General features: G+C 37.2%; 1 protein-coding gene and 1 long non-coding RNA gene across 2 annotated transcripts in view; one reads left to right on the top strand and one right to left on the bottom strand.

Moving 5' to 3' along the window:
* LGR5 (leucine rich repeat containing G protein-coupled receptor 5) overlaps positions 1-25,658 on the top strand; it is a 109,048-nt gene that overhangs the window by 7,858 nt on the left and 75,532 nt on the right. The gene's annotated exons all lie outside the window — the stretch shown is intronic.
* On the bottom strand, positions 8,274-25,307 carry LOC137163748 (uncharacterized). The gene is made up of 4 exons (XR_010922831.1): positions 25,201-25,307; positions 23,125-23,166; positions 12,472-12,523; positions 8,274-8,514 (listed from the first exon to the last, which is right to left on the bottom strand). It is a non-coding gene; the product is annotated as an uncharacterized lncRNA (long non-coding RNA).

Below are 25,658 nucleotides of genomic sequence, written 5' to 3'. Positions count from 1 at the left end.
CATCTCTACTCCCTTTGTGCGATTCAGGCAGTGCAAAGGAGTTTGAAACCACACTGAAAGTAGCGCAAGTGGATTTAGAATCAGCATAGCCAGCTCTTACACTCCCCTCCTTGCAGTCCCTGGTGCAGGGAGCATATCAGGGGTGGGAGGGAAATGGAGACAGACACACCAGAGCACACTATGCTCCTGCTATCCTCAGCTAGTTCATAGTTTCATAAAGACAGCAACCAGGCAGTGCAACTTAGATCAGCCCTCAGGCAGAGGATATGGCCATATCCATAGGGTGGGAGGCGCAACTTTCTCTATTAAGAGTCTCTTTGGAATGTGCTAAGTTGCATCCTTTGGGGCAAGGCTAAAGACATATTAGTTTCCTATTTATTGTAATTAATTTTAGCTGTTTTGTCCCTTGTTGGCATTTGTTAATTGGGTCTTTTTTCCTTGGTCTTTGTAAATTTTGCTTTTAAATATGTTTTGATTGTCAGTGGGACATCTTGGGGCATAAGTGCCTGCAAAATTTATATATTTTAATGTAGTTACTTAATCTCCTTGTGTTGTTATGTAACAGAGAATTGAAAACAATACTTAAGTGTATGAAAAATTAGATAACAAAACGTACTGATTACAGTGTCACCTACAGTAGCACAGTACTATCATGTAATAACATTATTGTGGCAGTGGCTGTTTTCTTTAGCTTATCTTTTCATTTTCCATTCTGGGACATTAGGCAGTTGCATAATTTGGCCCTGATCCTGCAAACTCATATGTATGTGCTTAACTTTACTGCCATGAGTAGTCCCATTGAAATTGTTTGTGTAAGTGTGCAGGATCAGAGCCTTATGCTATTTTTTTCACCTGCATTATATGCACTCAGTTGGCAGGAGTGGTTTCATCTAAATTATTCTGGTCTAACTATATCACTACCCGGTTTGATCAAATATTCCATATATCATAAATCTTTAAAAACAAATATACAAAAATCCTACATAAAACTTAAATATTGGATTTAGTGTAACCAGAAGGTTTGTTAATTAGCTAATGCAATTAAACAATATGATGATCTAGTTTCTTAGTTTTTTATCAAAATCTTTTAAAACATTTTTAACTGAAAAAAGAATCCAACGCAGATACATTTCTGTTCTTTGAAGCAATGATATAGTATCAGTGCCCAACGTATGTCAGGTGTTTTGCAATACAAATAGAAAGACATGACCCTGGCCACAAAAGTATTTGCTGTCTATGGCCCCCAATATTGCAAATACTTGCACATATACCTAACTTTGCTACTGTGAATAGTCCGAACTACTCGTGACAGTAAAGTTAAACACATAGTTTTAACAGGACTAGGGCCTAATTTGTATAACTCAAAAAACCCCAAACCTCAATGACATGTAAATGTAACTTTTTTATTTTTCACAAAATATTTTTTCTGTTACCTAATACTAGTTTAATTTCCCACAAAAAGGCACAATAATACAATTATTTTGTTTTCCTTTCTTTTCTTTTCTTTTTTTAGGTGGGGGGGAGGGAGGGAAAGGAAGAAAAGGAGATATAGATGACACTTGATGCCATTCTTCTATTTTTGGCCATATTTTGATGGTGTTTTCTTTATCAAATAGTTGAGTCCTCTCTACCTGGCTTAACGGGAGAAAAAGGTATCTCACTGCGATCACGTTACCTCCAGTTTTTTTTAAATTATTATTCATATCTTCACCAAAACCATGTTTCTACAGAAAGACAGGCTCTCTTGTGCTGCCAGTTGCACTCCCATCTGCCAAATTCAGCAGCAATGTAACGGTTAGCGTGTGTGTGTCAGAAAACAGCAGTAAGTAAGTAGGTGTTAGTGATAAAGAAGTATAACTTGTACTGATTTGGCATTAAGTGGGTTTGCAAAATAAGTGTCTGTACACCGGGGAGGAAGGGGGGGACAGACGGACGGACAGACAAGGTGTAGTAGTAAAAGATAAGGCAGAGTCCTCTCTTGCCCAATCAATGAAAGTTACTTACATATCTCTTCTGACCCACTTATTCTTGACGAATAACTTGTCTTGAGTCTTACATCACTAATGAATTTGGATCAAAAGATTCCATGGGAGTTGCAGCCTTTTACTGCCAGGTCTCAGTTTGTTCCAGGGAGGTTGTGTAGGTATATGTAAGGCAGGGCAGAATTTTGTCCTATATGTGTGACACAAACACGATTCATTTTCATATAACCTTAAAGGGCCAATGCCTGTTTTCCTCACTCACTAGTGTAGTCCCATCAAAACAGGATTTGGCTCCTTATCTCCACATGTACATAAATAAACTACAGGAAAAAATGCATAGTGCTGCTGGAAAAGGGAGTAGGTAGTCCTGCAGTTATAGCAGGGGAACAGGCATCAGGATTTCTGGGTTTTATTCCTGGATTAGGTACCTAATGGCTGTGTGATTTTAGATAAACCATTCTGTACTCTAACCTTATGCATCTATAAAATGGTTATGATAATTATCTAACTGGCGGGTGTGTTGTTGGGGTTAATGTATTAGTGGCTGATAAGGATTTCCAAACACTTAAATTAAAAGCACTTGTTGAAATGCAAAGTATTGCTATTAAACATTAAAGTGAGCTGGAATCCAAGTGGCTTTTTCTCCTCTCCATGAGAGTACACAACTTTTATTTTCTATAACGGAAGATACCTGCATGGACTGGGCCAGGTTCTGCCTTCTGAAATGCAAGATTCCCACTGAAGTAAGGAAAATCCACACATCCATATGAAAACAGTAGTTGGCCTGAAGAGAGGCAAATAAAGGAGGAGCTCCACACATTTGAACCCGCATGGCTGGAACCATGGGGGTCCTGGGCCACTGATGTCTCCACATTGCCATAGGAGGCTTAGGCTAAGCTCCCGAAGGAGGATCCTGCGAGGCTGGGCTGCACAGGAAGTACCACCCAGCAGGAGCAGAATGGCGGTCTCTCACAACACCCTGACTGGTCGATACCAGTACTTAAGCCAGGAAACCATGAAAGGGATCAGTATCAGTCTTCTGTCCTCAAGCTATTTGGGTCAGGTTGCAGGCTCCTGCTATAAGACTGTTGTGCTGTATCAACACAAAGGTGTGTGGCCAGCTATGCAGATAATTGGGTAACTTGGGGCAGATGGGACTTTGTTTTGTATTTCACAGTGACTCTTCATTGATCATGTTAACGAAAAATTGAGCAGATTTTTATAGATGACACTTAAATACCAATGTGATAGGTGCACTATATATATCATAGACAGAGATATATTGAGCCCGACGAAGTTATCAGAGTCACATTTCTTCACACATTAGTGGCTTTCATGGCAGTTGACAATCTGTATTGATCATGTAAACGTGAAACTAAATGTGGTCTATTTTCTCTGTTTATTGTTGGTCAGTGATATAGCATTTTACAGTCTTCTTGTTCTTTGTTCCTGCATGTCTGGCCATAGAGTGCTGCTATAGCTGTATCAAATTTCACAAGGATTTTGTAACATCCAGATTCAGTGGATGGTACTGTGCATAATGTCATATCTCTATATGAGAAGCATAACAGATAGTAAAATACTGCATGCTCTCAACATGCAGTTAGCTTAATCTGTTCTGATAAGAGTATGATAACTGATCAAGAGCCAATTTAGCTTCCAGTGAAATGAAGAACAAAACTCCATTGACTTTATTCATGGAGGGTCAGGCTCCTGATACATCACAATTAGTTTTATTGCAAAGGTTTTAGTTGGGCCTTCATGTGTCTAATCTATGGGAAATTATTCATTGTTTATCCAAACAACACCATCTGCTGAGTCCACAAACAGATTTGGTGAATGAGTAAATGCTTAAGTACATAATGACACTAATTATAAATAATATTCATTAGCAATGTTTTGATTATCTCAGAATACACAGCTCCTGCATTAAAAGTGTTCAGGGTTTTTAAAAGACTGTGTGTGTGTGTGTGTGCGCACGCGTGCGTGCACGCACAAAACACGATATTAATATAGATTAAACCAATTAAAGTAAATATTCTGTGTGTTGTCATGTGACAATAAGAGTTTGGTAAATGAAGGTATCTGGTATATGTGGAAAACACAAGAAGATAATAATAATGACATATAGAGGGAAAAAACAGATCTTTCCCAGCAAAGCATCATATTTCCATTCCTTCACCCTATAAGAGCACTATTTACAATAGATACATGGAACATCTCTCTTAGCTATAACACAGTGAAACCAAGTTAAAATTATGTATAGAATAGGTCTCATCTATATACCTCTCCCTTGAAGGTTGCATACTATGGTTATAGTGTGGGATTTCAGAGGTTGCATTTGACAAATTAACATTTATTTCCAGGTCCCACTGCTGATCTTAGTGCTCCTGTATGTCAGCAAGACCATCACAGGGAAGGATAACAATAGATGCCTACATGCCTTCAACCAGTGCTGTTTAATATGAATTCTTAGAACAGAATGGTCTGACAAAGTAACTAATATATTTTTATACTGTATAGCTCAACGAGCAGCTCCAGACTATTAGTCAAGCTAAGTCCTTAAACAGCATGACAGCCAAACTCCTGAATCTATCCACTCACATGCAATTAGAACAGGCATGTTGCTACCGTCCACTGGCTGGAAATCACCTTGGGTGCACCCCAGGAATACATGGCTCAAGATCATGTAAGCTGACCTGAAAGAAACAGCTCAAGGCAGCACCAGGAGGGGAGGATGACATGGAACAAAGGGTCCTTGAAATTCTCCTTTATGCTCCATGGCATTGTTATTGATGAAGATGAAATGTGAGGTGGAGTTTCTCAACAGAATTACAGAGAGAGACTTTGGAGTTTCACGCTGCTAAAATGATTTTGCAGTGTTGATCAGACCATGGTATTATTGAATAAATGTTTTAACTGTACAATATATTAAACATGTGCTTTTTCTCTTTTAGTTAAAAAAACCTGAAAATTAAAACCATTGATAGCATAATCATTCATATATTAGGGAAGGCACCAATGAATCTTTTGACTGTATTCAAAGGTTGATCTCAACATGGAGATGCAAACATTAGAGGAAAAAATACAACATTCACTAAGTGCTTTTCCCAATCTTGCCTGGGAGGTCAACATAACATGCATCAGATTAATTAATGTAACAACAGAAGAAAAATCAGAATTTTTATTTCTGATACTAATAAACTACAGGTAGCAGTCCTGTTTCTGCCTGCATTAAATCTAGTAATGATGCATAACTTTGTTCTTTCTTGCAAAATCTGAAAATCATTGAATCTAGTTATGAAACAAGGCAAATGATAGTTTTGAATTACATTGTCAAGCATTGTAAGGACCTGGGATGCACAAAGCAGCAGTGACATAATATTTTAGTTTGAAGCTGAACAATGAGAGATTTAAATTCAGGATGGACCAAAAAAAAAAAAGCATCAGCGAGAGCACAGCATAATGTCTGAAAAGGCTGAGTGACATGAATCTGCAATTTTCACAAGAATGGTGATGAAACAAAAGTCATGCACTCATCCACTGGATACACTGATTTTGAGATGACCATCTGTGAGATCTTAGATAAGATTGAAATTGGTATGAGATTGTGAAATATCCAAAGAACACTTTGGAGGAATGGAAACTGGCATGAAAAAACCCCATATATGCAACTAAGTTAAAAGATACACAATCAAAAACAACAATTCCCTAATGGGGTCAGATTCTGTGCTGTACCCAAGGTGCAAGCTAGGGCAGCAGGAAGATAAAGGTGGCTTTTAGCCATTTGAACAGATTGTGGTCTGCTTCAGAAGACAGCACAGCTCCCGAGTAAGTTAGAGTAGACACTGGGCCACCCCAGGGCTGCCTATGGGTTGTTCCACAGCTCAAAACCATCAAGCAGAGCACACTCTAGGCATTCCCTGTCCCCCATCCATTCCAGGCCATGCTCCTAATATTCCCCTACACCAGCTACTGTGAAGGATGTCAGCATACAGTCATGTAAAACCATTATATTGCTGCTATGCATAAGGGAATGGCATTCCATCCTCTTTATGACCCCTTTATGCTACAGGAGTGACATATAGGAGCCAGAATCTGGGCTGGAATATCAGCTGTGCCCTGGCACAGGCTGAGTAGCCCTGGGATGAGAGGGTACACTGTTCAAAGGGTGGTGGAGAACCACTCATTCCTTGAAGGCTTTTGCAAGACCTAATGCCACCAGAAACTCTGAGGAGAGCTTGCTAAACTGTGGGTCTTCCTTCACTGTTATTTATCCTTGGGTTTCTATCGCACCAATCACAATAGTATCTAAGTACGCGTTAACCAGGTGCAGCCAGTACTCCTTCTACTGCAGCCCTGGCAATGTACATTATCTTTTTAACAGAACCATCCAGCTAATATGTTTATCCCACAATCCAAAATGCCTCCTAAGCCTTTCCAACTGATGGAAGTCCCAAATGTTTCCTATCCAGCTGCCAAAACTCCAGCTTCCCCTGTTAACTTTTCCTATGCAGTTTTATATTGTCAGTACAAAAAATGTGATATATTTATATATATATATATCTAGGGACCAGAGGATTGTAATGCATGGGCCTCTATTTCCTGAGCAATAAAGACCTAACTCTCCCAGCCAAGGCTATAGCAGGCTCATCAACGTCTACATGGCCTAACCACCACCAGAGGGGACAAAGTCTCACACCATTTTTATTATTCATATATGCCCAAACCTTTGACCTCAAATAATATCTTGTGACAATGAGTTCCACAGCTTAATCAATCATTGTGTAAACATGTATTTCCTTTTATCAGTTTTTAAATTGCTGATTTTAATTTCAAGGCATGTCCCCTTGTTTCAGAATTATGAGAAGGGGTTAACTGAGATTTACTGTACCAATGTTTTATATGCCTCTGGCACACCTACTTCTATTCATCGTCTCTCTAAATTTAACAGTGCTGATCTTTTTAATCTTTCCTTAAATGGTAGACTTTCCATTCCTTTTATCATTTTTGTAGCCCTTCCATGGGCCCTTTTTATTTCTGGTGTATTTTTTTGAAGATGAGTTGCCCAGAGAAGCTAAGAATTCCAAAATCTAAGAGACATAATATCAGGTTAATATACAATAGCTATTTGCAAACAGTGATGACAAAGCAGCTTTTGGGGGGAAAGGTATTGTTCCCTAATATCCTTGCATCTTGGTGTAAAACCTTACATAAGGCTTGAATCTTTACAAATATCACAGTTGCCTCTAATTCCACAGATTGAATTTACTGTAGATATTTTATGGACTAATTTCAACTACTTGAGAATCAGTGCTCCTGATATTCATTGAATGAGCTTGTTTCTTCAACATCTGTGAAATCAGTCATTCCTATTTTGGGTAAGATGTTTATTTATCTGTAGTATTATGTCAACTGTATAGTCTGAAAAGTGCTTAATCTGCCATGGTCAGAAATTTGCGAACATTGCTGTCCATTTAGGATAATACCTTCATAAATTTCAAGCCAAAGGCATTCAGAATAAAAAGATTCATACAAAACACTGGAAAACAATTTACGATTTCTGCGCATTCAAAAACATCATTACAAGTTTTAAATCAGTTCCTGAGACATCAGTCAGTGTCACATTAAGATACAGTTGTTGCTCCAATATCTCTCATGTTTCGATGGCCAGTTCATGTATATATATTTCCCAGAGATGGTATGAAAGGTTCCTGTCAATGATGCTCAAAACAGACAGAGAGACTTACTAAGCAGAGAACAAAGAATATGCAGACACCATAAAATGACCTATGCCATTAACTCTGAAATAAGATGTTTATGTGTGGGTAAAGTAAGGGTAAGCAGATAACTCCATTTCAAACTTTAGTAATTTATTTTTAACCAAAGTGGTTCAGATGGCATAGGGACAGTTGCTTAAAGAGATTGCCATGTAACTGAAAAACAATTTTGTTTTAGGAAATTTACAAAACCTGAGGGCCAAATTCTATTCTTATTTACAGCGGTGTGAATTCAGAGCAATAGGTTTATTGCCAGAATTTAATGGAGACTGGTAGCCCTGAAAATTGTTGTTCTCCTGTTGCTATTCTTAAATTACCAGAACTTCTAAGTGCCATCAGAACTGAAGAGCTTGGCAGAATCAGTGATCCTTCCAAAAGTTTCAATGAACTGTTGTAAACTTTATTGAACTACTTACCTGTAAAATATATATAAGATGGGTTTCATGTATACAATGAAAATGAGAAATATTGTACCTGCTTTGTTTTCAATAATAATTTTAATGAAGATCGTTACTCAAGAATGTATATAGATTACAAACATGCTCACTTATTTTAAGTTAAGTGTTCATGTTTAACATTTTGGTGAAAAGAACAATATATTTTGGAACTACACATGTATACTTTACCACTAATACAATAGTCACGTTAGTCTTCTGTAAACAAGTTCATGGATAAGATGTTGATTGCTCTTTGAGAGGGAAGAGAAACAAATAGCAACCACCTTGGAGTGAAGCTTCATATGGAAACTAGTTCTGCAAAAGAACGATATTCTGGTAAATTTAACAGCAAGTTTCTTTGTTAATCATAGAATCTGTCTCCACACTGCTGTAAATATCTGTTTGTCTTGCTAGGAACTGAGATGTAACATATGAACTCTTGGTTTATCAAGACTTGTCTACAATACTTTCTATAACTTTGCAGCAATCATAGTTATCTGAAAGGATTCTGTAAAGAATGAAAGTAGATATAATTATTGCTTATCAGCTACAAAAATAGTAGGCTGTTCTGTATGTACCACTCTGACACAGTGTCATATTTTAATATGCAGCAGTCTCAAACCTGGTCCCTATGCACATTCATTAATATATGCTGACCTCAGTGGCAAAAATATATTTTTACTGCTTTTTTCTTCTGTTCTTCACAGAGACAATACAGGGAAACTTGAATGAATTGCAGATTCCATTCCATCAATAGTTGGGGTTGGTCCTGCTCTGAGCAGAGGATCAAGATTAGATGATCTCCTGAGGTCCCTTCCAGCCCTAATCTTCTATGATTCTATTAATGGAATTGATTATTAAAGTAAAATCAGCTGCACCTGTGCACACCCATTTATGTCAGTGGAGTTGCATGGGCATCACTGAGGCATAAACTTAACAAAGTGGGGTGGCATAAATATTACTGATATCCTAATTTGGTCTGCTGAATCTTTATAATGATGCATGTGATTGAAAGAGCAGGAGAATGAGGATGGCAGGCTCATATTGGGCTTTGTTTTTAGGGTGTTGTTGTGGATTATACGTGGAGGATAAAACAGGAAATATTGTGACCTGTTAACCTAGTGAGGGAATTAGTCAAAGGAGAGACAAGTCTGATCTGTATATTTATTTTCTGATGCGTAAAACTGTGCCCATCATAGTTGTCTCTGAGATCACATACACTCTGAAAAAACATTCTACAAAACTGGTTAACCAACATTAAATAAAAATAAATAAAATCCCAAAAATCAGAGACAGGATGATGTTAGTGCTAAAATTATCTGTATAGATTCTTGTATGGTCCCCATCAGCATAGTATCTCACTTTATGTCCTCAGACAAAAGGCTGAGAAACCAAATAGCATTTAAACCGTGTCCTGAAAGTAAACAGCTTTGGAGCCTGCTAGGCCAAAGGGGGAAAAGAATTCAGAACCAAGGGCTCTCTGTTGAAAGTGCCCTGGTAGAATGTTTTGGCTCAAGCATGCCCAATGATTTCAACTACTGTGCCAGAATGTAGGGAGAGAGGCCGTGTTTCATGTAGCTAAGACAGGTAGCTAAATTCTATGAGCAGGAGCAATTTGGATTATCTTTGCCAGCAGAGCATCTAATTCCACTGAACTGGAGCTATATGGCTGTCAGAACTTTTAGATTCAGCCAAGTATTTATGTGGAGCCTTGGGATATGTCTACACTGCAATTAAGCACCTGTGGCTGGCCCATGTCAGCTGTCTCAGGCTCACGGGGCTCAGGATGTGGGGCTGTAAAATTGCAATGTAGGTGGTCAAGCTTAGGCTAAAGCCCGAGCTCTGGGACTATCCCCCCTTGTGGGGCCCCACACCATAGGCTTTTGCTTACACCTAAACATCTACACTGCATTTTAACAGCTTTGGAGCCCAAGTCCCACGAGCCCAAGTCAGATGACATGCACCTTGAGTGTTTGATTGCAGTGTAGACATATCCTAGGAGACCCTGAAGTCTAAGGGATGGGGCTTTCAAAAGCACTCCACTTTGGCTTAACTCAGCTTCTATAGAAGTCAGTGGTAAAACTCCCACTGATATAATTGGAAGCAGAGTTAGGTCACCACTGATCGTTATTAAAAATCCCACCATAGGTGCTTACAATAGGAACCATGCAAATTCCACACATCCTATGACAGTGGAGTTTAAATATGCTACCAGTCCTACAGAATGAAGTTTAGAATATTCAGTGCACTTAATTTAGCTCTTGAGGGTTCAAGTTTTAATAACAAGTAAATGCAAGATTTCCACCCAAAGCTATAAAAATAATCCCATGCACTAGTTCTTCTTGGACTTGTGAATCATAGAAATGTGGAGTTTATACATCAAGCCATTTCTGAACTATGACTAAAAAGTATTTTCCAAAAAAAGGGAAAAAATACCTCTTCCTTCACCCCATAATGCATCACGTGTAAAAAACACTGTCCATTTAATGACAAACTTCCACAAAATTTATCATCTGCCTATCCACAAGAACATTTTTAAGACAGCCCAATCAAATTTGGGCTTATAATGGAAAATGTAATACAGCTAATTATGTAATTATTAACAAACTCTCGATATACAATCCTGAGTAAAAGAACAACAAAATTTCATCCGCAAGATTTGAACTGATTGTACTTAGTCTTGATATAGTAATGACTTCTTTCTACACTTGCCTTTTTCATAGGCATATTTTAATTTATTTTTGACACGGCAACACTAAAATGATGTAATAACAGAATAAAAGTTATGGCAATAACTACGGCAGCCAATTAAAGCATATTTGCTGTTTTTAACCTTATTCCATGTACAAAGAAGGTTTAGTCTACAGAGACAACATCCCTGTAAAATTGTTTGTGTGTTTGTTTGTTTTTAATCAAGCCGAATTCTGATCTTTGAAATGCCTGCCCAGCTCATAGTGAAGTCACAGGGAACCATGCAAATTAATTAGAAGCATAGTGTGGTCCTAAAATTTCTTGTAGGAGTTAACCAAAAAAAGTTAAACGGGGGCCAAAATATACTTTAGTAGCTTTATAATAATAAAAAAACACTTAAACGTCACTAAAAATAACAATTATGCATAAATATTTCATATGATTTTTAAAGTTTCAGCATTTCTCCATCATTCTTATTCATTTTTAGTAGTGCATGAATTTATGCTAATAATAGGCTTAAGGCACTGAGGGAAAAATACATTTATAACTACATGTATTTTTTCATGAATTTATTAGAAGTATAAACAGAACCTTTTCCAATGAACCGTTTTGTTGTGCTTGTATCTTTTATAAAAGCCAGTGATAGATTTCACTGTTCATGAGACATCGTGCTGTACGTAATGTTGTTGTTGATAAAAATCTAGTCTCGACACAAAGATCTGTGTTTTAATATTTTCCTGAATATCAAGTCTACTGCACCTTGTCTTTCAGATAACTGAACCCCACTATAAGGATCATTATTTTTATCATTTCTTTTTATAATATATAATGATTAGGTTTTACTTATCAAGTATTGTAAGGTAAGTGGAGTGTTTACCAGTATTTCTCAATGTCATAGCTCATACACTCTTTTTAAGATGAACAGAGTTATTTATGTTTCTGGAGTGTTACTTAAAATGACTTTATTTGTTTTACAGTTTAGAAAACTCTGCAGGTAGCCTTAGAAGGCCGTTCAATTCATTAACATTAAATCAACAACCAGAGCTTCTTTCTGCCTTTCTGTAGCAGGATTAATGGATTTTGGCATGATTTGTGCATCTAGCAGTAAAAGCTCTTGCTGGGAAAGCTAGCAAGCTTGACTAATTCCCAGCAGTGCTAACTTCATAAACTTATTTTAAGCTTTTAACTTTGACTGAAGATTAAAGATAATGACTTCATGCTGTTACCGTTGAATGTATGGTAGGTACTCTAACACGGTTATGCTTAATAAACATATATATAAATAGCAAATATACATTGCATAGTATACATGTAAGAATGAATATTATACAACATAAAGTAAACACCTACATCATTTTGGATTATTATTTTTATATTCATGCAAAATACGATTCTGCAAAATAGTGAGTAGCTTTGCAGTTTAAATAATACTTTATATTAAAATATCTGCAAATGTTTAAGTACTTGAAATATGTAAAGAAACATGCAAAGTATTTCAGAGTATCTTATGTGGATTATTGATATGATTTTAACAGAACTGCTCAAGAAGGCCATTTTTCACCTGTAAAGCATTTCACTTACTATTGGGTTTTTCACCTTTTCAGACAGCCTTAGAATCAGTATTCAGAAATCCCTACAGAATGGAGAAAAGGGAGGAAAAAATATTTTCAGCCTATCTGACAAGACTACATAAAAAGCTCATGATCAAAGAGTCTTAAGTACACGTTACTGGTGTGACAAACAACATTTTTGTCCCTTTATTAGATTTATTTTTTTTTCTGAAAACTGTAGTGGCCACTATAGTTTGTGAAAGAACTCTGGCAGGGTTGTATTCTTTGATTCCTAATTAACACCTTCAGTCTCAAAAGAGAACTAACAGAAATACCATAAAATGTTGCAGCTGCATTGTTATTCCGCTTGGTTGGTTTGTTAAAAGTCGGCTGGGCATTGGCAGCTGCAATAAAGGAAAAGCTCAATGAATGTTTTGTATTGTGCCCACTGAAGTGAAAGAAGGCAACCATTTTATTTTCAAATGGGCAGCTGCATAGTGATGTTTAAATGGAGCTAAATGTAAGATTTACTGTTAATTTATAGTAATTGATTATAAATAAAGTAGTAGTATGGCCTAGCTATAATCTGTTATAGCCATAGGACACACATTTTAGGGGAAATGAATTATGAGGGACAAGGAATTAATTTTGCAGCACTTTGGTAATAGAAAATGTTGATTGTAGAACTTAGTAACAAAGAGCATTTTTCAGCATTAAAATTAAAAGAGTACTTTGGAAGCAGCTAATCAAGTCATTCTTTAGAAAACAATGTTTATGCTTTGAGAAGTGAAGGTATGTATATGTTTCTTCATTTAACTAATCTAACCTCTCCCCTCCCCCACATTATTGAAAACCAAAATTGTAATACTGATATCAGGCTGAAATAAAGTTCTGCATGCATTTTTTTTTCCAGAGCATGGACTTGTATTTTGCCTTGGATAGTGGAATAAAGGAGTCATTTAACTCTAGTCAGATAAATCTCACTCACATTCAAAAAATGCAATTAGGAAAATATGTAAATCTAGATGTTTCATCAAATGCTAGCTAAGGGGTTACCAGTTCTTTTCTTCCACAATGACTGAACTAAAGAACTTTAGTGTCTATGTAAGAACCATTGTCCCAGCCCCAGCGCCTGTTGGAAACAGAGTCCAGACTGGCCGTGGGAAATACCTACATATTTGACACAAGTCCTGTTTCTGAGAGAAAAGGGGGTGGAATAGAAAGTATGGAGATTTTACTGTTGCATTCTAATCAGCCATGATCTGCCTAATTTGCTTTGATCAGGAAGATAAACTAATTTTCCTGTAGGCTGGATAAAAGTAATTAGCAATCCAATGCTTTCATGTTTTTGAAAAGGGTAAAGAAAAGGAGAGGAGAAATTGTAATAGTGGGAGCAAAGTACATGTTTTTGGCTCATCTGAGTGCATTGTTAGTTGAAAATAAAATGGTGACATAGAACTACCTTTAGTCAGGGCCTCTGTTCTATGTGTTGGGCTGCCATTGTAAAACATGGTCTATAATACTATGCAACTAAAGCAATGTTTCTGAAGAGTAATTTGTCATCTGTTTTAGTGTATTCTGTTCTTGTTTGTGAAGAAAGCATACTTTAGCTTTACATAAAAAATACCTCTGTGTGTTATGTTATGTTTAGTTTTCCTAATGGTAGTTCAAAGTTGTTCATTATAGTTTCTTTTGGATAATTAGTTCTTTAATTGGACTCTGCCAATAAGTCATGTATACATAGGTTATAAGTGTATATGACCATCATTGTTGGACACCACTAACTTGTTGCACTAGGCCAGGGTGTAAATGTTGAATAATGACCTATCCAAGTAGAGATCTGACTTTAAACACTCTGTTTGCACTGGAATGAAGTCTCAAATATAGCCTTTGGGAGCACTTACTTCTTTTCTCCTTGACCCCTCCTACCGGCCATTTAGCTATGAGCTAAGGGGGTTTGGGTGAGAGGTTTTAAAGTGCAAGATTTTATTTCACTATAAACTCATTAAATTATAGACATATGATAAACTAGTAGGACAATCCTGCAACACGTAAACATGCAAATAATTCCCACATAAATCCCATATAAGGACTAGCATGAGTAAAGGGTGCAGGATCAGGCCCTAATTTCATTTTAAAGTCATTCATTTAAAACACAAATGTACTTGCAATTATTTATTTGCCATCCTAAACAGTTTAAAATTAAGTAGCTTTACATTTTGCCTTTTAATGGATATTTGGTCATGTCATTTTTTATGTTTGGTCACAATTGACTAGTTCTCTGTCAATGATATGTTGACCATATGCTCTGTCATTGATTATACAGCTGTTATCAAAGGCAAGCAGTCTCTAAATTGTACTCTTAGTGGAAATTCCTGTATTGGTTGGTTTAGTTTTTAACCTTCATTTCCTTAAACATGATTTACAAAGGCACAGAGCTGAGAGGATATTTTAAAGGTGAGGGAATTGTGCTCTAATGGGTGGATGGTGCATTAGACTGGGACTCAGTTGACTTTGGTTCTATACCTATCAATACCACTGTCTTGCTGCGTGACTTCAGATGAATGACTTCACCTCCCTTTGTCTATCTATTTAGCTAGTAAGCTCTTTGGAGCAGGGTTTGTCTTTCACTGTTTTGTACAGCTCCTAGCACAATGGGGCCCTGATATCAGTGGGGACTTTTAGGTGTTAATGTAATACTACTAATAATAATAATAACATGCAATCAGGACTTGAAATTGAATGGTAAATGTTTAACAAGGGTAACTTCCCTACTCCAAATACCTTTATTCTCATTATACTTAGTAAAATAATGTATACATTTGAATCAGGGATCTGGTGTCCAGTTTAAACTATGCTTTAGATAGCACCTTTCATCCAGAAGAATCCCAAAACACTTTAAAAACTGATTTACTAATAATAAATAAAATGAATGAAATCTCATAGAGACACCACAGTTTAGGACAATTCAGGAAGTCAAGAAGAATACCGTATCCAACCCAGAGCATTTTTTGTAGGTAGAATCTAATTAGCCAAATTGAAATGTTCCTCAGGACACTGGCTTAACATCCCTATTCTTTTCATAAAGGTCATGAGAACTTTGATTAAAAGTTGCATCTCCTCTGAAATGCAGCTCCTCCAGTAGCACTTTACTGCCCAAGGGAAGACTGTCACCCACTAGAACACCGACACCATTTGCTACAGCACCTGAGGTTCTTTTGGAATTCACCTGGAATTTTTATGGACTTCATCGGGGGTTTCATTAAAATGAGAATTTTCCTCAGCTAATGAAAATAGAAACACACACACACACACACACACACACACACAAAGTCCAATATGCTCTGTTTGAAATCAATGGGAGTTTGGCCAATTACTTCAGCAGGAGCCACCCAAAGTGAGTGAGAGAGAGAGAGAAGGTGTGTGTGTGTACAGACAATAATTACATCTGAACTATATATAGTGAAAGCTAAGTAATATGAAATTGGTTATAAAAATATTTGCTGGAGGGTATGTTTGTAGGGCTTTTCTTTGCATAGTATTCAGAAATAAGAAAATGTTATGTTATATTGTTGGGTTCTCAAAAGCAGATAGACATTAGGCAAGCTTTGTAATGAGAAGAACATATTTAAAAAATCAAATAAGTATAAGAGCTGTATTCATTATTTGTATTGTAGTTATATTGTAGCCTGGGGCCCCTATTCATGATTGGGGTTACATTGTGCTAGGAATTGTTAAAATCCAGAGACAGACTATATAGAGAAGCCCCATGTGAAAAAAAGCTATCATAGATAGGTGGAAAAAAACATCTTATGGTGTGGATGGACAGAAAGGGGCAGATGCTCTATCACAGACACTGCTCTTCAAAAATAACAACTTCCAGGCATTGACAGTGTTTGCGGAATAAATTTCCCCTCCACTGCAAACACTATCCAAAATGTCTTGCTAACGGGAAATTTATTCCGCAAACTCTGACAGGAAAGGATTGTGGACTAAAATGTACATGATTCCAGGTGTAAATATAAATCCACTGTAAGATTTCTCTCTTTTTGGCTGTATTATGGGGAAGGAGAAGTTCTGTATAGCACAAAAGAAGGATTCCCTGAAAATCTCACTCACCAGTCTGTATTCTTGGGTGTTTTTATGTCAGTCTTCATGAACTAACCAGCATGGAGAAAACAGTCTACTAGGGAGGCTCAATGAACAATAAGATCTCAAGATATGTGGATTTTGGTTTGGAACTTTTATTTGTTTGCTTTACAGGTAGTGCAACTGCTGTTAATATGCAAAATGCTTTAGTACTGGTCGCCACAGAAAACCATTGTAAATTTGTATAAAGTTTTCTGTATTAGATTTTCTTCTCTTCCTCCTTTTTTCATCCTGTTTTCTCTCCCTTTCTCATATGAATAAATATTTATAATACAATATTTCAATAACAATATAATAATAAAATGTTAGGTTCTCGTGGGATAGCTCAGACCTCTGAGTTCAGGCTACTTTTTTCTTTTTGACTGCCTCTTGTCAGGAAGCCTAATGTTCTCTGTGGGTAGGGGGAGTGGACTTGCGCACTCTCCCTTGCAGTGAAGGCAGAATGCTGTGACTGAGGCTGTCTGTAAAGGAGAACGGAGCAGGGAAAGGAATGGAGTTCCCCAGAATAAACTCAGGACTATTCTTTGGACCATGTGGCTGGACAATATTTTGATACAAATCAGATATGGAGAAGGACACCCAAGCCTGAAAGGGTGAAAGGAGAGAAAACAAACATTTTAAGGGATGTAAGAAGTACCCAAATAAATGTAAATCTGTGCGTGAGGAGAGGACAGAAGTGGTTGCTTCTCTGTTTGTTTGGACTGGGGGAATTTAAGAAAAATATATTTCCCTTAAGTGTAAAAATTGGGAAATAGAAAAATGATGCAACTTGTTGTTATAAAATATTAAGCCTGGTAAATGTCTAAGCTATACTATGGAACTTTTGCCTTTTAATAAGAAGCCAAGAAGAGAAAATGTGGATGAATGATGATTATTGTAAAGGTCTTTTAATTACATTCCATATAAAACTAACAGAAGAGTCTACTGGCACCTGATTAAGGGAAACGTAAGACAGTGTTTTATTACGTACAGCAATCAAGTTGTACTTTAATCAGCATCATTGTTGAATTAAAAGAAACATAACTTTCTCTTTTACAATAACATAATTGTAAAGTTGTCAGTCTAAGGTTCCTATCTGAACTGATTACACTTAATAAAAATAACAAGCCATGACCAACAGAGGAGCTGGGTTTCAGTAATTCACTAAAGAATGTCTCTACCAAGCCTTTGTGGCAAAATGTCTTGTTTGCAGGACAAACGTCGAGTTGAAATAACAGCCCATGAATACTACTGGTGAAATGGCTATGTATGTACACAAGGTGAATGCTAAAGCTTCCCCTTCTGAATGGACCTTTTTAATCCAGGCATTATCTAAGCTCTGAAAAAGTCTTCAGTGGCCTTACGTACAGATTAATGGGAAAAGCTGGGACTCAGAGTTGGGCTATTTGCAGAAACAGTTTTAAAGATTTACTGACGGTTGACAAATGCCATTTAAGCTTTCAAAGCCATCAATATGCTATTGAAAAGGATTTAAAGGGAAATCCTCCCACTGTAGGAGAAGACGACTTTGAAGGATCTCCATGGTAGCCTCTGTTGTTGTTTTTTTTACCCCCTTCAAATCTTTCACTGGCTTTCTTCAGCACATAGGACCCTGAAACGCGTGGCTATGGAAGAGAGGAGGGTAAGGCCCCTTTAAAAGACATTTTGTATATAACTGAATGTGCCAATCTGCTTTTGTTCAGCCATGAGAACTGAATAGAACTGTTTCCAGAAAAAGTCTTTTCAATAGCCTTTCTCCTAATAGATTTTTAATATCGGAGCTGGAAATGGCAAAATAAAAGTTTGTTGAAGATTTTATTGAATGTGAAAAATTGACCAGAAAATATTCCCTAACTTGTTTACCATTTGCGTGTACTGCTGATATTCTTCTTTTACTTTGGCTTCTGTGAAAAAGTTGCTTACCTGATACGTTAGGTGACAAGACAAACACCTGAACATTGACATTTTTTATTAAAAATAATTGTGTTTTCTTTGCACACCCAGTTTTAAAACACTTTTCTATGCCCTTGCTCTCTCTCTCTCTGATGTATTGAATTTCAGCATCAAACCACATAACCTCCTTTCAAAAATGGCTGTGTGATCAAATTAAATTAGAAGACATTTCAGACAAAGAACTGCTGAACTAAATATCACTTTATATTTTGGTTAAAGGAGTTTAACTTGGGCAACTTCGGGGTCAGCAGCATTTGTGGGACTATTGCGGAGTGAAAGATGCCCAGACATTGCCCATTTCCTCAGTGTGTGTAAAGGCAAGGGGATCTACAGCAAGTGAAATTGTGTAGGAATCAGGCGTTAGTGCACCCATTTGTGCTACCTGCATTTCTGCAGGAGAGTTAAGCCTTTTGGTGGTTACTACCATGGCACAAAGGCCTGAATTCAGCCTTCAGTTTCAAATAGTTCATGTTGTCAGTTCCACCTGACTTCCATTCCCCAACAGACCAAAATGAAACTGAATTTCTTCTTTAACTCAGTGATTTCAAAAACAACAACAACAAGGGCTGCAATCGTGTATCAAAAAATGGTTCCACAAAGTTCTACAATGCTACATTAAAGAATCCACATAAAGTTGTTTGCAGATGCACACAAGTATGAGGACACAAATTCACAGACTACAAACTGCTGTTTTAGCATGAGGAAATATATAGGGCATGATAGAACAGATACAGCAGGGCATGGAGAGTCAAGAATCCTGAGGTGAAATCTTGGCCCTAATGGAGTCAAGGGGTGTTTTGCCATTGACTTCAGAGGGGCCAGGATGTCATCCTGTATTCTATTCCTAGCTCTGGCAGTGACTTGTTGTGTGACAAGTGGCAAGTTGCTATGCCTCAGTTTCCTCGTAAAAAGAATGGGGATATTGGTATTGACCTGCATTTTTAAAGCACCTTGAACAGCTAAAGTGAAGAGGAGGAGCCTTGGAAAAATGCACTGTACTGTTTGTGCAAGAAAATGGAACAGACAGGTGCAGTAGGGAAGAGACGCTTATGCATGGAGGTGATGTAGTAAACATATAAAGAAAATTTGGCAGTGACAGCTTTAATTTGCAAAATATTTTTGTTTGTTTTAAATACCAAAATATTGGCATTTGTAATATTACAGTGCATTATCTCCAGCAAGACACAACACTGATATTTAAGACCTGCAGCTAAGACATAGTGGTGGATTTGGCTGAACAGCTGCATTTAATTACCTGTCTGGAAAGATTTTTCTTTTGATCATTTAAAGAACCACACAAAAAGTAGTGGCTTGCCATCCACAGGAATGAGGTTGATAAAAAGTGGGTTATATAAACTTTGTGCATAAAAGAAGACAAACAAAGACTATTGGCATAGGATGTATGTCTACACAGCAACTAGATGCCCACGGCTGGCCAGTGCAAGCTGACTCAAGCTCAGGGGGCTCAGGCTGCGGGGCTGTTTCATTGCTATGCAGACTTCCAGGCTCAGACCCACCCCACAGTGTCTTAGAGCCTGGGCTCCATCCTGAGCCCAGAAGTCTACACTGCAGTGAAACAGCCCTGCAACCTAAGTCCCGCAAACCTAAGTCAGCTGGCATGGGCGAGCCATGGGTTTTTCTTTGCTGTGTAGATGTATCCTCAGACTGAATAGTAGCTTACTGCGCGCACATGGCTGTGGATCTCCATGGAAATACTTGAGTATTGTGCTGCGCTCAAAAGTTGTACCACTTCAACTATACCTGTGTAGCTTATTCCAATATGAGGAGGAGAATAAACTATTCAAGTGTAAGACACCTTTATAGCAGCATAACTGCATCCATTCTAGTGTCTGGTATCATGATATTGGTAATTCGCCTCCCTAACTGACATATTTATACTGGTACAAAAACTGTGCAGAAGGGGCCTAAAATGTTTTCAGACTAAGATTAAGAATCTGGTTCTGATGTATATTAAAACCACTTTACTCCATTCTGTCAATGTGAAGGGACCTTAAAGTGGAAGGAAATTATATTCACTCCTATGGTAAGGCTCCTTTACATGACTAAAGAGGTGCAGTATTACAGTACATCATCTTAGTGTAAATGAGAATTGGGCCCTAAATAGCTTCAGGGGCTACTCGTGCAGAAGAGTACTTTGATGTTATTCTCTGTTAAAATAAAAGGAAATAAAAAGGAAATGAAACAAGTGCTTGTGAGTAATCTGTCAGTACCAAATGTTTTGCTCTCTGAGTCATCTGACCTGTATATAAAGTGCTTGAATAGACTCTTGGCCTGTATGAGACTAGAAGATCTTTAGAGCCTGCCATATTTCATCAGCACAAGCTCCCACTGACATCAGTGGAAATTGTTCAGGCAGCGTGATGGCAAGACTGGGCCTCCATAAGTCTCAAGGCAAGTTAAAATGTTCAGTTCAGTTGACCACAAAATAAAGAGAAGAATGTGTAAAGAATTATTCCAGCAAAGCCTCTATGCAAAGATGGCCAACTGAATAACCCTGAATATAAGGATAATAATATTTGCAATATAAAGCATCCCACCCCCTACTGAAGCTCCCCGGGCACTGTACAAAATAATAAAATATGATTAAAATACAATAAAAACATAAGAAGAAACTGCTTTTAAAATTTAAACAAAACCCATCATGAAGTTACAATACAAGAGAAAGGGAAAGTATGGTGAAGGGAAGGATATAAATAAACTAGCTATGATCATACTGAAAGCACCTTTGAAATAGGAAATCTGTATGTAAGGGGTGAAATCCTGATCCTATGGAAGTCAATGAGAATTTTGCCATTATCTTCAATAGGGCCAGGATTTCACACAACTTAGAATTCCTGCTCTAAAGGGGGGGGGGGGAGATTGTAGATATGCTTTCATCTTGGAAACCTGATAGTGTCACTTTAATGAGAGTCAGATAGGTAGAATAAGGTGCACAGGTTTAATTTAATTTTGAATTTAAGACAAGTTGGATAAATTCCACCCTCAGTTACACCCATGCAACCACAGTAAAGTCATTGGGGATGTGTGGGTGTAACTGAGACCAAAATCTGGTTCATACTATGCAATTGTGCTGTGCATAATTTACAGTTGAGTATTTGGCCCAGTGTAACTGAAGACAGAATTAATTTGGCCAATAATGTGTAGTTTAGGAAACGTGCCATTTACAACTTTTAGGTCTTTGTTTTGATCCTTCAAGTATTTGCAGACAAATCTTGGATTCTCTTCTGGATAGCTCATAGTGTTGTACTCTGTGGTATATTTTGTCCTTTCTGGGTTCTCTTTTCATTTAAAGAAGCAGAAACTAGGAGAAACTAATTCAGTGGACTCAGCCTGCTGTAAACTTGATGTGAGACAAGAGTTGGGGCCACGGATTCCAAAGTGGACAAAGGTGTTGGTTCTTTCACAAGAATTTTTAGTTTCCTAAATCTGCCAGGAGCTTTAGTGAAATGGATGTTAACGAACCCTAACAAACCACAAAGAGTTTTAAACATTCTGAAACCTGAACAATTGAGAGGGGATGAGATTTTAGCCTACTCGAGTAAGAGTAGAGAGGGAATATTATCTCTGTATTTGGCCCTGGTGCAACTGCTTCTGGAAGAGTGTGGCCAGTTCTGGTGCCCACAATTCAAGAAGGATATTGACAAATTGGAGAGGGTTCAGAGAAGATCCATGAGAATGATTAAAGGAATGGAAAACATGTCTTATAGTGAAAGACTCGGAGCATAGTTTATTTAGTTTAATAAAGTGAAGGTAAAGAGGTGACTTGGTCACCGTTTATAAGTACCCACATGGTGAACAAATATTTGATAATGGGCTCTTCAGTCTAGCAAACAAAGATATAACATAATCCAATGGGTGGAAGTTTAAGCTAGACAAATTCAGATTGGAAATATGCATTTTAATAGTGAAGGTAATTAATCTTCAAACAATTTATAGAGGGCTGTGGGTGGATTCTCCATCATTGGCAATTTGTAAATCAAGACGGTGTTTTTCTAAAACATGTGCTTTATTTCAAAAAGGGATTATTTTGGGAAAATGTTATGTCCTGTATCATGCAGGAGGTCAGACTACATCATCACAGTAGTCCCTTCTGTCCTTAGAATCTATGAATTTTTATTCTGTCTCATCAGTTATGAATGCCTACTATTTCTCCAATCCTCCATCAAAGACATAGTGTACAAGACCTGATATTTCTAATGTCAAAAACAGCCACAAAACAAAACACAAACAAAGAAACAAAAATTCAAACCTTCTTTATACATCATAATAAAGGGAACTTGTTTTCCCTTTAGAGGTCATTTTATATATTTGAACAGAAGAAATAGAGCTCTGGTACTACTTGAATAGTATATTTTAATGAGTAGGGCATAAATATGAATTATATAAATATTTTTAAAAATACTAAATATATTCATTATACATGGGGAACAAATCTCATTCTTTTTTCACTTAATCAATTCTGACTGCTACTGTGTTACGATATTCCACTATTTGTTTAAGCCTTGTAATATATTAGCTAAGCACAATAAATGATTGACACCCCAGGATATTTTTGTAACATACCCTGGTAATTATTGCTTACCATGTTGGTTATCAACTTCAAGTGAACAGCCATGGATCAGATCTGAAAGGAAATGGATGATTTTATGACAGTAAGCATCATGCATTCGATACTTAGAAAAAGATGAGTGCCAGAATCTTGATACCTAAAATAAAATGTCAGGTACTTGTCAGATTAATTCGGCACTCTGTGTGCTTTATCTGATCTTTTGATCTTTACTTTCTTTTTGACCCTAATTATTTGTTCTGCTCTGCTCCCTCTGCTGGAGTTTTGGCTAAACTGAATGGCAAAATTGTTTCCTGAAAAGATTAATCATGCATGTAGTGTTTGCTTTACAAATGTTCCACAGTCCAGATTTAAGTAAGTCTTTTATACCCATTTATATGAGAAAAAATCCTATAATGTGTAGGACTATGTGCAGTTTAAAATTACTATGTTATAAAGCTTCTGCAATAAGCTGGATGCACCTGAAGAACTATGTTGCTGGGCATAATGAAGAGCAGAATTTGGATCAAAATGTTTATAATGTCTCTGTTTTTGTTTGTGTTTAAATCAGTCCTGATTTGATAGGAGTGGTTTATCTGGGTCAGTTTTGTGGTATTTACATGATGGGTTAAAACTGTGTCCAGCACTATGTGAGGGCACAAAGCAAGGGAAAGGATGTAAAGAGCCTTCCTCATGTACCTTGCCCCCACCCCCCATGATGCTCCACCAGGGGCCATATCTACCTCATGGGCTTCAATGGAGCTACAATGATTTTTACCACCTGAGGGTGTGGCCCATGGTCTACTTCAGCCAAGTGATGCTGCTGGAGATAGCATCTCTGGAGGGAACAGGGACATGAAGGGGGGAAATGCAAGTGGCTTCCCAAGGATGATGTAAAACAGCAGCTACAGAAATTAGGCATTTATAAATCAACAAGTCCAGATAACTTCACCCACAAGTTTTAAAAGAGCTGGCTGAGGAGCCTGCTGGACCATTAATGCTGATTTTCAATAAGTTTTGTAACACTGGAGAAGTTCCTGGAGACTGTAAAATAACTAATGTTGTGCCCATATTTAAAAAAGAATAAACAGAATGACCCAGGTAATTACAGGTCTGTCAGTCTGACATGGATCGCAGGAATGATAATGGAACAGTTGATACAGGCCTCAATTAATGAAGAATTAAAAGAGGGTAATATAAATAATGCCAATCCAAGTGGATTTATGGGAAAATAGATCCTGTCAAACTAACTTGATCTTTTGTCCTGGTAAGATGACAAGTTTGGTTGATAAAGGTAATAGAGTTGCTGTAATATACCTAGACTTCTGTAAGACATTTCAGTCAGTATCACGCAACATTTTGATTAAAAAATTAGAACAATATAAAATTAACATGGTATTCATTAAATGGATTAAAAAATTTGCAAACTGACAGGTCTCTAAATACAATTGTAAATGAGGAATCATCATTGAGCGGGTACGTTTCTAGTGAGGTCTCTCAAAAATCAGTTCTTGGCCCTATGCTATTTAATATTTTTCTAATGGCCTGGAAGAAAACATAAGATCATCACTAATAAAGTTTGCAGATGACACAAAAATTGTGAGAGTGGTACATAATGAAGAGGACAAGTCTCGGATACATAGCAACCTGGATCATCTAGTAAGCAGGTAACAAGCAAGTACTGTTCATTTTAATATGGTTAAATGTAAACATATGTGTCTAAGAACAAAGACTGTGGGCCATGCTTACAGAATGGGAAGCAGTGATGCTGAAAAAAATGTAGGCGTCATGGTGGATAATCAGCTCTCAGTGCAACAGTGTGGCCAGAAGGGCTAGTGTGATCCTTGGATACATAAACAGGACAATCTCAACAGGGCCGTTTTAAGACCTTTGTAGGCCCTAGGCACACTTGCCTTCGTAGGCCCCCCAACCAAAATAACTAATTTGATTTTAAGCTATTAATAAATAGTTTTTTAAATAAAAATAAAAAATTATATATAAGAAAATTTTTCATAGGCCCTGAAAGTTTCGTAGGCCCTAGGCACCGTGTCTATTGTGCCTAATGGATAATACGGCCCTGAATCTCAAGTAGGATCAGAGACGTTACTTTACCTCTGTATTTGGCACTGGTGCAACTGCTGCTGGAATTCCTTGTCCAGTTCTGGTGTCCGCAATTCAAGAAGGGTGTTGATAAATTGGAGCGAGTCCAGAGAAAAGCTATGGAAATAATTAAAGGATTGGTAAACATGCCTTATAATGATAGACTCAAAGACCTCAACCTATTTAGCTTCACAAAGAGAAGATTAAGGAGTGACTTGATCACAGTTTATAAGTACCTACATCATGGGAAACAAAAAAAATGATAATAGGCTCTTCAGTCTAGCAGAGAAAAGTGTAAAATGATCCAAAGGCTGGAAATTGAAGCTAGGCAAATTTAGACGAGAAATAAGGCATAAAATTTTTTTACAATGGGGGTATTAACCATTGGAACAATTTACCAGGAGTTGTGGTCACTGGCAATTTTTAAATCAACATTGGGTGTTTTTCTAAAAGATCTGCTCTAGGAATTT

The sequence above is a fragment of the Emydura macquarii genome, unplaced genomic scaffold (assembly GCF_026122565.2).
Source record: "Emydura macquarii macquarii isolate MOO-44397 ecotype Brisbane River unplaced genomic scaffold, CSIRO-AGI_Emac_v2 contig_2636, whole genome shotgun sequence".
Classification (NCBI taxonomy): domain Eukaryota; kingdom Metazoa; phylum Chordata; order Testudines; family Chelidae; genus Emydura; species Emydura macquarii.
The sequence above is the reverse complement of the archived record's forward strand: the minus strand, read 5'-3'. Positions and strand labels throughout refer to the sequence as shown.